This window comes from Fukomys damarensis, unplaced genomic scaffold (assembly GCF_012274545.1).
Source record: "Fukomys damarensis isolate Sample0158 unplaced genomic scaffold, DMR_v1.0_HiC HiC_scaffold_4, whole genome shotgun sequence".
In the NCBI taxonomy this organism is placed as follows: Eukaryota; Metazoa; Chordata; class Mammalia; order Rodentia; family Bathyergidae; genus Fukomys; species Fukomys damarensis.
Window position 1 is genome coordinate 10261313 of NW_022900916.1, and position 11419 is coordinate 10272731.

General features: G+C 45.0%; 1 protein-coding gene across 3 annotated transcripts in view; it reads left to right on the top strand.

Annotated features, from left to right (window-relative positions):
- The window catches only part of Cdhr3 (cadherin related family member 3), a 119428-nt gene that overhangs the window by 19696 nt on the left and 88313 nt on the right, over positions 1 to 11419 (top strand). For all 3 annotated transcript variants that reach the window (XR_004514557.1, XR_004514548.1, XR_004514558.1), the window contains one exon: positions 8018 to 9612. The gene's annotated coding sequence lies outside the window, so the exon portion shown is untranslated. Of the gene's footprint in view, positions 1 to 8017 lie in introns of those variants that run through there.

Genomic DNA, 11419 nt, shown 5'->3' on the forward strand with positions numbered 1-11419 from the left:
AGCTTGTCTTGTCCTCTTGAACATATAATGACATATTATATGCTCTGTAATATGCTCTGTTGCTTGTGCTGCAGACATCAAAAGTGTATTTAAGACCATTGTCCCCATTCAAATTGCTTTTATTTTTAAAATAAATTTCTTATTTTATCCCGACCCTGCTCCCCCACATCCCTTCTCCTCCTTATGTAAGGTTGCTTTTACTCTTACTGAGAAAAACCTATTTCCTAGATGCAGAAAGCTCTCTGGTGCTTTTTTTTTTAAACTGGCTACTGGTGAAGCTTGTAAGTGGATAGATCACAGGAGTAGGAAACATTCCAGAAAACTGATACCTTTGTGAAACTTGCTTGGATACTATTTTGTTAGCGACAAAACAATAAACCAAATTCTGGTGGTTCGTATATACAGCCTGGTTTATTAGGAAAGACAAAAATATTATTAGTATTAAACAAATATCAATGATTGATACTCATGCATTGCTTTATATCCACGTTCACAGGCATTACATCATTTGATGACTGTGGAGTAGTGATGACTTACCAAATAAAGCTGTGTGTGGCAATTTGGCCAAAAGAAAAAAAAAAAATCTTACGTATCTGTCTTTTTTCCTTGTATTTTGAAATACATAAAAATGCTTACCAGAAGGGGATCATTTCTAAATAGCACAGAGTCACAGGGAGTACAACTCACATGACTTGGCGTTGGGAGTCAGCGTTTGCTTATACTGAGTTACATATCAGCAAATTAACATGATCTGCCCCAGCTTCCAGGTCTTTCAGTGTGGCTATTCCTAGATGCAAATGACCTGGAACCCAGGGATGGGTTGACAGAGCCCTCTGGGTTGGATCCACCATAGCTCCACCCATCGACTGGTGTCTGCAGTCCTTTGGGAGGGTAAAGTCCAACCTTAGCTGTTGAATGAAAGGGAAATTCAAACACTTGGCAAAGTAAGAAAAAAAAAAACACTAGGAAGGTGGTCTGATTTGTTAAGGTCCACAACAAGCTGGATTCAGTAGCCAGTTTGCCAAGTGCTGTCTCCATCAAATCCATTCTCTTAAAGAGGAAGAAGTGGTCAGTGTGCCCAAGTATGCCATTAGAGAGAGCCACGGAGCTCTGAGCGGCAGCAAGTGGGGGCAGGAGGAAGAGGACACAGTGGTGTCCCTGGCCAGGAAGACATGCTTGGTCACCTGGCTACAGGTCCCTTTTCTGTGAGACTGATAAAAATGCTCAGAAAAACTGCAAGCTTTCCAGAAGCAAAGCTGAAAAGCAGGATCTGCAAAATATCAACCTGGGAAGGCTTTGCACAGGGCCAAGGCCATGGTGCAGGACCTCTGCAGGCCCAGGTTCCAGGCCTACCTGTGCCCTTACTATGACCTTGGGTGACTTATTTTCAGGCACTGAGCCTGGGTTCCCTCATTTGGGAAAGTGGGACAGTATTCTGTGCATCTAATACTGTTGCCCAGATTAGTGATCATGTGTGTCAAATACCTGGCACATAGTAGGGACTTGATAAATGTTAAGTAATTTTTAAAAACTCACTTGGACTTTATGCAGTTAATGGCTTCATCATAGGGCAACCCAGGTGCACTCTAAATATACTTCTGCTTAGATTGCTTTCATTGGAAATATTCTGTCAACTAGGATGCTTTCAGTTGCAGGTAGCAAAACCGCCAACTCAAGCTACCTTAAAAATAAATAAATAAAGTGAATTTATTGCTTCACATAACTGGAAAGCCCCACAAAAAGTCAACTTTAGGAGAAGCTTGACCCAACAGCTCCATGATATATGGAAAAACCTGCTTTCTTTTTTTGTTTGTTTTAAAGCAACTGGTTTTTACTCTGTTCCCCATGCTGGTCCTGAAGTCCTTCACTTGTGTGATCCTCCTGCCTCAGCCTCCGGAGTAGCTGAGCCTACAGGTGTCACCATGCCCAGCTGAGATCTGGTTTCTTTTTGCTTCTGTTCTGCTACTGTGGTATCAGCTTTATTCCAAGTCTGGCTTCCTTTGTTGTTGCAAGATGGTCTCAGCAGAAGTCTGGGTCCATCTGTTAGAATTAAGTTTAGTCTATGTGATGGAAAACACACCATGATAGTGGCTGTACAAGACAGAAGTATATTTTTCCTCCATGTAAAATAAATCCAGAGATAGGCAGTCCAGGGCTGGTATAGTGGTTTCACCTTATTGTGGACCTAGATGTTTAACTTGGTGCTAAACATTTTAGGGCATCTCAATATCACCCGAAGGTCCAAAGGACTGCTAGAGTTCCAGCCATTACATTTGCATTCTAGGCAAGAGAAAAGGCCCAAAGAAAGCTTTGCTTCCTCACTATTGAGGAAACTCATGAAAAGTACCACACATCCTTGCTTCTTACAACTCATTGTCTGGTACTTAGTCACGCAGGGTAGTTATAAGGATGGGTGGGGATTAGAATCTTTTGCTGGGCTCAAATGTTCCCAGTTGGAAATTGAATTATTCTTATTCCCAGTATGTATCTTCCCAGAAGATAGGGAAGGGATAGGTTAGGGTTAGGCAAGCAGTTGTTGCTTTCTAATTCAGTCTCCGAAGACTGTTTTGTCTTTTAGAGGATCTCCCATGGAAGGGAAAAGCATTCTTAGAAAGAAAAACAAAACTCAGAAAATATAACTCACATCTCATTAGGTCTAATTGGTTCTTGTACTGCACACTGGGGCCAATCATTGTGGGGGGTGTGAGGAATGGTGATTCTCATTGGCTGAATGCTTGGGCAGCCCCTCTTGGATGTAGAGTGGGATTGGTTTCCTTAGCCACATCCAAGACCTGATAGGATGATAGGAAGGGGCATGGGCATCAGTTCAAAGACCTCCACTTCTGTGCAAAACAATTCTAGGACTTAAAATTCTGGACAACATCTTAAATTTTAGATCCTGCCTTTATCTTGATGGCTCTTTTCTGAATCTTCTCCAGTCTTTCCTGATTCACACTGGGCACAGTAATAAGACTGCAAACCTTAACCTCTCGAAACGGTAGTTTCTCCATCTGTGAATCAGCCAGGATCACATAGTGTCTACCTTTTCTTCAGAGTGAGATGGTGTACACATAAGAGTAATTTAATAAAAGTTAAAAAACAATCGGTAAGCATTTGAGGAGATAAATATGTTGAACCTGCTTTAAATATTACACAATGCATACACACATTGAACATGACATTACATGTACAACTTTTGTGGGGCTTTTGTACCAGTTAAAATTTTTAAAAACTTTAAAAATAAAAGGAAAATAACCAGTATTCTATGAGTTTCTGGTTCTTGAGTCCTAGCTCTATTTTTCTGTTTTTGTCATACTTATTCTTGACTTCTTTCTATCATACTTATTCCTGCTTCTACTCCTCTGATTTTTTTCTCTCTGTTTAGAAATTCTTCTTGATAAATATTCCTGGCTCTATTTCTGACTTCATCTCTTTTTTTTTTTTGTACTGGGGATCGAACTCGGGCCCTTGTGCTTGCAAGGCAGGTGACAGAACCACTGAGCCACATCCGCGGCCCTCCATCACTGATTTGCTGAGCCATTTCTCAGTGCCTGCAGGTGCAGTGATAGATTTTTGCTCTGTTTAGAAATTCTTCTTGATAAATATTCCTGGCTCTATTTCTGACTTCATCTCTTTTTTTTTTTTGTACTGGGGATCGAACTCGGGCCCTTGTGCTTGCAAGGCAGGTGACAGAACCACTGAGCCACATCCGCGGCCCTCCATCACTGATTTGCTGAGCCATTTCTCAGTGCCTGCAGGTGCAGTGATAGGGGAACTCACAGGAGGGCAAAGAGTGGGAAAGGTGTAGTGTGGGGCAGCAGGAGCAGCGCAGCCACCCTCTCTGAGAGCCAGCCCGGCTTTGCCTGCAGGCGGAGAAAGAAAAAGCTGCATCCGCAGTCAGTAGGCGCAGAGCTAGTTGTCTCTGCTTGGAGCTTAGGGCTCAGCTTGGGGTGCATTTAGTTTGGAATTCAAAGGATGTGGTTCTGTTGGTCTTGAGCTGACACCCGCCTGGCTGTACCTGGGATGGTTTGCTGTCTTCCTCTTCCTGCCCTTCCTTCTTGCTTGGCAAGGATGCAGGGCTGGAAGGATTTGTGCTGGATTTTCTATGCAAAGAGGTATTCACAGAGTTCCCGCCCTGGCCCTCCCCGAGAGATGACCCAGGTTCCCCAGAGTGCTGCCTACACGTCTGGCTTGGTAATCGGGGAGGAGAGAATAGCACACATCCATTGCCAGTCACCACAGGCACCTTGCATGTATCATCATCATCATCATGGGAATAGTTAACAATGAACACGGTGCTTACTCTGTGCCAGGCATAATTTCAATTACTTCATACCCAGTATTTTATTCCTTGTACTCCTTTGAAGTAGTGGCTATGATTGTTTCCGTTTACAGGTGAAGAACTGACCCAGAGTTCAGATAACTCAGGGTCTCTGGATTCAGCTAAGACTCTTCAGTAGACACTGTCCTGACTCTCCAAGGGGGGCTTTGGTTGCTATGGTTTGGGGCTGGGGCGTGTCTCCCAAGCTTCCTGTGTTGGGAAGGTGATTGGGTCCTGGAGCACTGTGTTCATTGGTGAATAAGTCCTGGCTGAGTGTGCTGTTGGAGGTGGGCTGGTCCTAGGAGGCAGTCACTGGGCGTGACCTGGAAGGGTGCATTTTCTTCCCTGGCTCCTCCTCTCTGTGCTTCCTGGCCACCAAGTTGTGGGCAGCGTTTCCTCTGCCCAGTCCCATCCACTATGCCCTTCCTGCCTTGGCCCCAGATGACCATGGACTGTGACCAAGAGCCAAAGTAAACCCCTCTTCTTTAGGCTGTGGGTGTCAGGTATTTGACCTATCGGGTAGGAGAGTGACTGAGATGCCATTGTACAAATGAGAAGACTGAGGCAAACGAAGAAGCAGGGATGTGTTCAAATGCAGTCCAGAGACTCCAGGGCTGGTTCTTATTTGCTGTGTCATGCTTCTTTCTCCAGGGACATCTCCACATCGTGGGAGCAGCCTAAGGACTGCATGGGATGATGACATCAGTAGCTTAGAGTGGCTGCTGGCTTTGCACAGGCTCACAATGGTGCCCAGAGTACCATTGCTTCTGGACCTGGAGGAACTGAGGGAGATGTGTGTGCTTGCGTGCGTGCATGCGTGTGTATGTTTGTGTGTTGGGGGATGCAGAAGGGCAGCTGGTGACCAAAACATTGTTTCTGGACCCAGAAGCAGAATTCACTGTGCTTTTGCTGTTCTCTGGTCTCTTCCTCACTTCGTCCCAGGGTCATTGGTCAAGGTGTCCTGGGACCCTCGGGGTTATGCAGCAGCAGACACCACAATCATAGTGCCACCAGGTACAGAGAACTAGCCATTTACTTATTTACTTATTTATTTACTCCATGCCTTGTTCCTCAAAGGATTTATGGCAGTACACAGTAATGGCTCTTGTACTAGGAGAGCACATCAGTTATGTGGCAGCGTGGCTTCTGTCCCAGCTCTTCTGCTCCCCTTCCCAGGATGAGTCCCATCATCTTCTTGCAACCAGATTTCTTTCTCTCTCAGTGGGAGTGACGTCTTCCTTGTGGAATATGAGTGATCATTACTAACAGTTTGTGTAAAGTTCCTAGCCCGAGTCTAGAATGCAGAGGTGCCTGGTAGATTATTCTTATGGTAGATTATTCTTATCCAATGAGGCAGAATAATTTAACAGAGGAAAACAAGGGAAAAGATAAAATGAAGCCCAGAAATGAAACCAATACAAAAATTCCTACCATAAAGTTATCCTTACTTTCCCAGAGCTGGTGTGACAAGAAACTCCAATTGTTAGATCCTTCATGTATTTGTCAGAGGAAACAGTGGGCTGTGCTCAGGTAACTGCCCAGGTGAAGGAGGCAGACAGATCTCTCTGGAGCCCTTCTGAGAAGGACACTGTGTGGTGTTGTAAATGGTGTCCCCAACAGCTTCTTTAGCATGAACCCAATGACAAGTGCCCTGACTGTCCCTTAATAGAAGCAAAGGGCCCCGAGCCACAGTGAAAGCCTATAAAACCCATTCCACTGAGAGACCTCGGGCTGGAGTCCGGGCAGAGTGCTCCAGGCTTGCGGCCTGAGCTGCTCGAGCTTTCTTGGTGCGAGGGCTGAACCCTCCAGAGGCGTGCGTTGCCTCACTTGTCTTGTAACATTCCAGTGAGATCTGCAGTGTGGCCATGCTCATTTTATAGATAGGTAAACTGAGGCCCAGAAAAGTTAAGAAAGCTGCCAAGGTCACTGAGTGTGCGATCCCTAGCTAGGAACCTCGGCTCAGAAGAGGTGGGCTGATAGGGGAGTAGGGCCAAGATTCGTCTCAGTCAGTGCCAATGTGCTCCAGAGCACAGACAAATGGGTGGTTGAAAACCTGGAGTCCTCCATATATCAAGGCTGCAAAAACTTTAGTCTGCAAAAGTGTTAAGGCAGTTAAATTCCTGCTCTGGCTGCTTTTTACAAATGAATATATGACACTCATACGATACTCAGCATCCATCTGTTTCATTGCTGGCCCTTCTAAACTCTCTGAGAAGAAACACTTCCATCCCAGCAGAATATTCTAGAAGGGCCAAATACAGCATCGGGTGGCCTCTGCCTTGTAGACCTTGCATGCTTATACATAACAGCCCTCTGTATTCATGGCTTCCACATCCATGAATTCAATCAGCTGTGCAATGTAAATATTTGGGGAAAATATTGCACTTGTACTGGATATGGATAGCCTTTTCCCTTTGCCATTTATCCCCTAAACATTACAGTTTAAAAACGATGTGGCGTTTACATTGTATTTGGAATTGTAAGGAATCTAGAGATGATTGAAAACACATGGTAAGATGCGCAGGGGTTATATGCAAATACTATGTCATTTTACGTAAGGGACTTGAGCGCCCCTGGATTTTGATCTCCTGTGGGTCCTGGAACCGATCCCTCGTGGATACTAGGTGGTGAGCCGGCTAGCCTCCGGGCTCAACCTGTTCTTGCATATCCAGATCAGTTGGTGGAGTCCCATCGCTTCTTCTGTGAGGGCTCATGGTCTCAGCGTTCTGGGGGTGACCACCTTTTCACTGCCCATGTCTCCTTAATTCCTTTATTCCTTATGCCTTAGACTGTGTAGACAGCTTGCTTTTACTCACACAGAGAGCACACAGTATAGCCCAGGCCATGGGGAAAGCCACACAGCTGGTCCCTTACCTAAGTTGAGAGCTGTGTTCCCTTTAGTCCCTGGCTTCCTGCATCTTCTTGGGTTTTGTTCTCCCTTAGGTATTGCCATCTCAACTAACTAGTTCCCTTAACTCCTAAATTCCACTTACTTTCCTAGAGAACAGAATTTAGCTCATCTCTCATTCTCCGTTTATGTCCCAGACCATGCCCAGAACTTGCTTTTATCTCCAGCAAGTCCTGCCAAAGCTCTCATGGTGTGTTTCTTCCCTATATGACGATGTATGTTCTCATGTGTGAACGTGGCCATAGCCGCCTCCCCCCGCGACTACCTCATAGCTATTGGAAACTACAGAATAGTTGGCAATTACATTGTTATAAAATAAGAACAGAATAACAATATAATAAAAATGATCCCCGAACAATGATTAAGTAGGGCACATTGGTGTACAAGGACAAGGAGGAGCAGCGACTGCTGACTGGGGCGGCCCCATTGGGTTCCACAGAGAGGTGAGGATGGGCTGAGTATGAGGGGTGGCTGGGAGGTGATGAGTGGGGAGTGAGTAGAAAGGTCACAGGGAGGAGAGATGGCTTGAACAAAGGCGTGCAGGTGGCCTGACCCATGGCCTGCAGGATTGGAGGTGAGCAGGAGTCCTGGCCAGTGCGGAGGAGCAGGGAGCATCACAGGCCAGAAGGATGAGCAGAAACCAGACCAGTAGCTCCAGCCAGTGCTTTTGTGGTAGTGAACATGTTGATTGCGGTTCCTGGTGAATGGGACACTCAGCAATGTAAACTGCTAGGATCCGGCCCTCCGATGAAGTCTATTTTCTTACCCCATGTGTTTGTTTGTTACAGGGAGCTGGGATGACATGAGAGTGTCCCGTCAACTATCTCAGGCATCAGCTGACTTGGTGGCATGAGCATCTTGGACCCCGACAGATGGCACTATTGTTAGGAACCATGGAGGAGGCTGCCCAGAGCCAGGCCACCATGACCCAGAAGTGCTTTGTCTGCAGTGTGGGCCGCTGTGACCTAGGGGGAGGCAGCAGACACGCCCTGCATTGGAAACCAGACTGGTGTAGATCTGGGTTTGCGCAGAAGAATGTGCATTGCTAACAAGACCGCAGGGGTATCACACTTGAAGAAGCATGGATTTATTCCAGGTTCCATTGTTAACTTCTAAAACTTTCCCTCTCTGGGTCTTTCTGAAAAGAAATTTCAGATTTAAGGGAAGAGTGATGGAAGTCAGAAAATGGAAACAACCCACATGTCCATCAACTGATGAATAGTTAAACAAATATGCTATATTCACACAATGGAATATTATTCAGCCATAAAAAGGAATGAAATCTGATACACCTATAAAGTGAATGAGTCTTGAAAACCTTATGCTACATGAAAGAAGCTTCAGTATGTGAATCTGGTGTGATTTGTCCAGAATAGGCAAATTCAAAAGACAGACAAGCAGATTAATGGTTTCCAGGAACTGGGGGCAGGAGAGGAATGCAGAATGATTAGTTACTGGGTTTTCCTTTCAGAATGATAAACACATCATAGAACTAGATATTGGTGATGGTTGTAGAACAATGTGAATGTACTTTGTACTGCTGAATTGTGTACTTTAAAGCGGCTAACCCAGTCAATTTTATGTGAATTCTACCACAATAAAAAAATTGAAAATGTGAATGTTGTTCTAACTTAAATTTTTGGGCCAGCTGAAAGGTTCACAGGATAATGGTTGGATGTGCAAAGAGCCCAACCCAGTGGCTACCAGGGCTGACTACAAAAAGAATCACCGGAAGTATCTGGTGCCATACCCCTGTCTTAGCCAAACCTCCGATCAATGAAATCAGTCTGCACGTGAGGCCCAGGCATCACGGAGTTTAAAACCCACCCTGGATGATTCAAAGGTACAGCCAGCCTTCAGAACCCTGGCTTAAAACCCCCAGGGCCAAACGGGCTTGTAAGCTCTTTGCACACCAACTTGAACCTCATCGCAGAAAGGGTCCCTACATCTTCTCCTGGCCTTGCTTGGGTGTGGTGGGGGAATTCTGGGAGAGGGCTTTTAGAATTGGATCCAGCTCCACTGTTAACTAGCTGTGTGGTCTTGGGTGAACCACCTAACCCTTTGTTATGGTCTGTGTCTAGCTGTCCCACCAAAGCCTCATGCAGGCATAGGTGGGGCTTTTTCAGAGGTGGCTGGATCTAGAGTGTGTGATGCTGGGATTAAGGGTGCGTGGTTCCTAAACCAGTCCACTGAGCGCTTTGGCACTGCCCTTATCCCCTTATCCAGTAGCCTGGATAAAAGGGGCAGAAGGAAACTGTTAAGGTCCCTTATGGCTTTCGCTGTCTTCCACCGCCATGAACTTGCTCCTCTGCTGTGTGCCACCCTCCCTTGGAGCCAACCAATCGTGGTCTGAAACCTCTACAAACCGTGAACTAAATAAACCTTTCCCCTTTAACTTTGAGTGTCCGATATTTTGTCTCAGCAATGAGAAAAAAGAAACTGTCACACCCACCAGGCACTGTTTTGACACCAACCATCTCTTTTCACCTCCCTTGAGGTTGAAGGAGAGACACGGGGCCTTGTTTGTGTGGAAGCCCTCGAGATGTAGTATCTTAAGTTCAGTTCTGTCCCTCCACTGGAGGATGGGTTGAAAGATGACTTCATAGCACAGGGAAGGACACATTTAGATGGAAAGTTAGTGATTATCCTATCAATCTTGCCTTTACTCCGAGTTAGACTTTCTTCTGGGTACCACGCTTTATAAATGATGTAAACATACTGTGAGATAAAAGCACGTTAAATTCACCTACAAGTTTTAGTAACAAGGGATTCCTCCATGTTTTGTCCTTATTCATAGGTAATATATTTTTATCCAGTGACCATTATGGCATAGACATGATTTTATACTCTGTATTTTTTTCATTCAGTACTTTTGTTCTGCGCTTGCTGTGTATCTGTAGTTCATTATGGATGTTTTAATGGCTGCGTAGTATTTCATTGAATAGCCTTACTATAATTTCCTTTAATATTCCTCTATTGTTAAGCCTTTTGATTGCTTCCAGGGTCTCAGTATTACAAACTGCCCCCAGTGAAGACATTTCTGTGTGTAACTTCTAACCTCCTTTGACTTATTTCCTTAAAATAAAATTCCCATAAGTTATTGGATTAAGGGCATGAACGTTTTAGTTCTCACATGCACTGTCAAATTGCTTGGGAGAGGGCTGTACCAATTTCCCCAGCGACTAGCAGGGTGTGGGTGTGTCATTTTCAGTGCTTGCCGGTACCTAGTTTATCATTTGAAACAGGTTTATAAATCGTACATGCTCTAAGTTAGTATGGGACGATGAGTGACTGTGTCTAACTTTTTGGTGGCTATAACATCCCTTCCCCATTCCTTTGCTGCTGGCATCCCCCGCTGTTTTGTAAACCACATAGTAGGAAATCAATAATTACTTTTTGAAGCAATGAATAATTCAGGCAATGCCTCCTCCCAATAATTCTTCAGTTTTTTTTTCAGATAGCAAAGGGATTTTCCTCTTTGGTTCTTTTTCTAAATAAACTAAGCTTTATTTTACCTATGTCGGCAGCCTTAGAGCGCTCTGTGTGCCGGAAAGATGGATGGGGGTCTTCAGTTGGTGGGGAGGATCCCCCCACACCGGCTAACTCTTCGCTCTTCTCCAGCCCGTCTGCATTCTCATTTCCTGTCTTCTCCTGAGAGCCAGCTCAACAGGAATGAAGGGAAAAGCTATTTGTAGAGTGCATGGGAGGAAAATAAATGCAAATAGGCCAGCTATCCAGCTCAGCTCTCACTCTTTCTAGAAGCAAGAGCTTTATGAATGCCAGGCAATAGAACATGTACTTTGGTACCCATCGATTGGGACAGTTGGTGTCACCGCTGTGGATTCAGCGATGCCTTCGGTTGTGTGTGTGTATGTGTGTGTGTGTGTGTGTGTGTCTCATCAATTACAGTAGCGACTACAGAAATTTCACAAACAATAGTAAAAAACACGCATAAGACCTATTTATCTGGCTACACCGATTTGGTTTGCATTCTTAGCTTCCTTATGTGTGCCTTTCTGCGCAAAGGTTGGGAAACGCTACTCTGAGAAGCCAGTGTCGGGTTGTGACCAGTAGTAAGTGTTTCCTTGGTGAGGCCTAGGACAGCACCTATCATTGTAACTAGTACTTTACTACGGATGCCTTTCCCAGGAACTCCTCCTTAATTTCTTTTTTTTTTTTTTTTTTTTTTT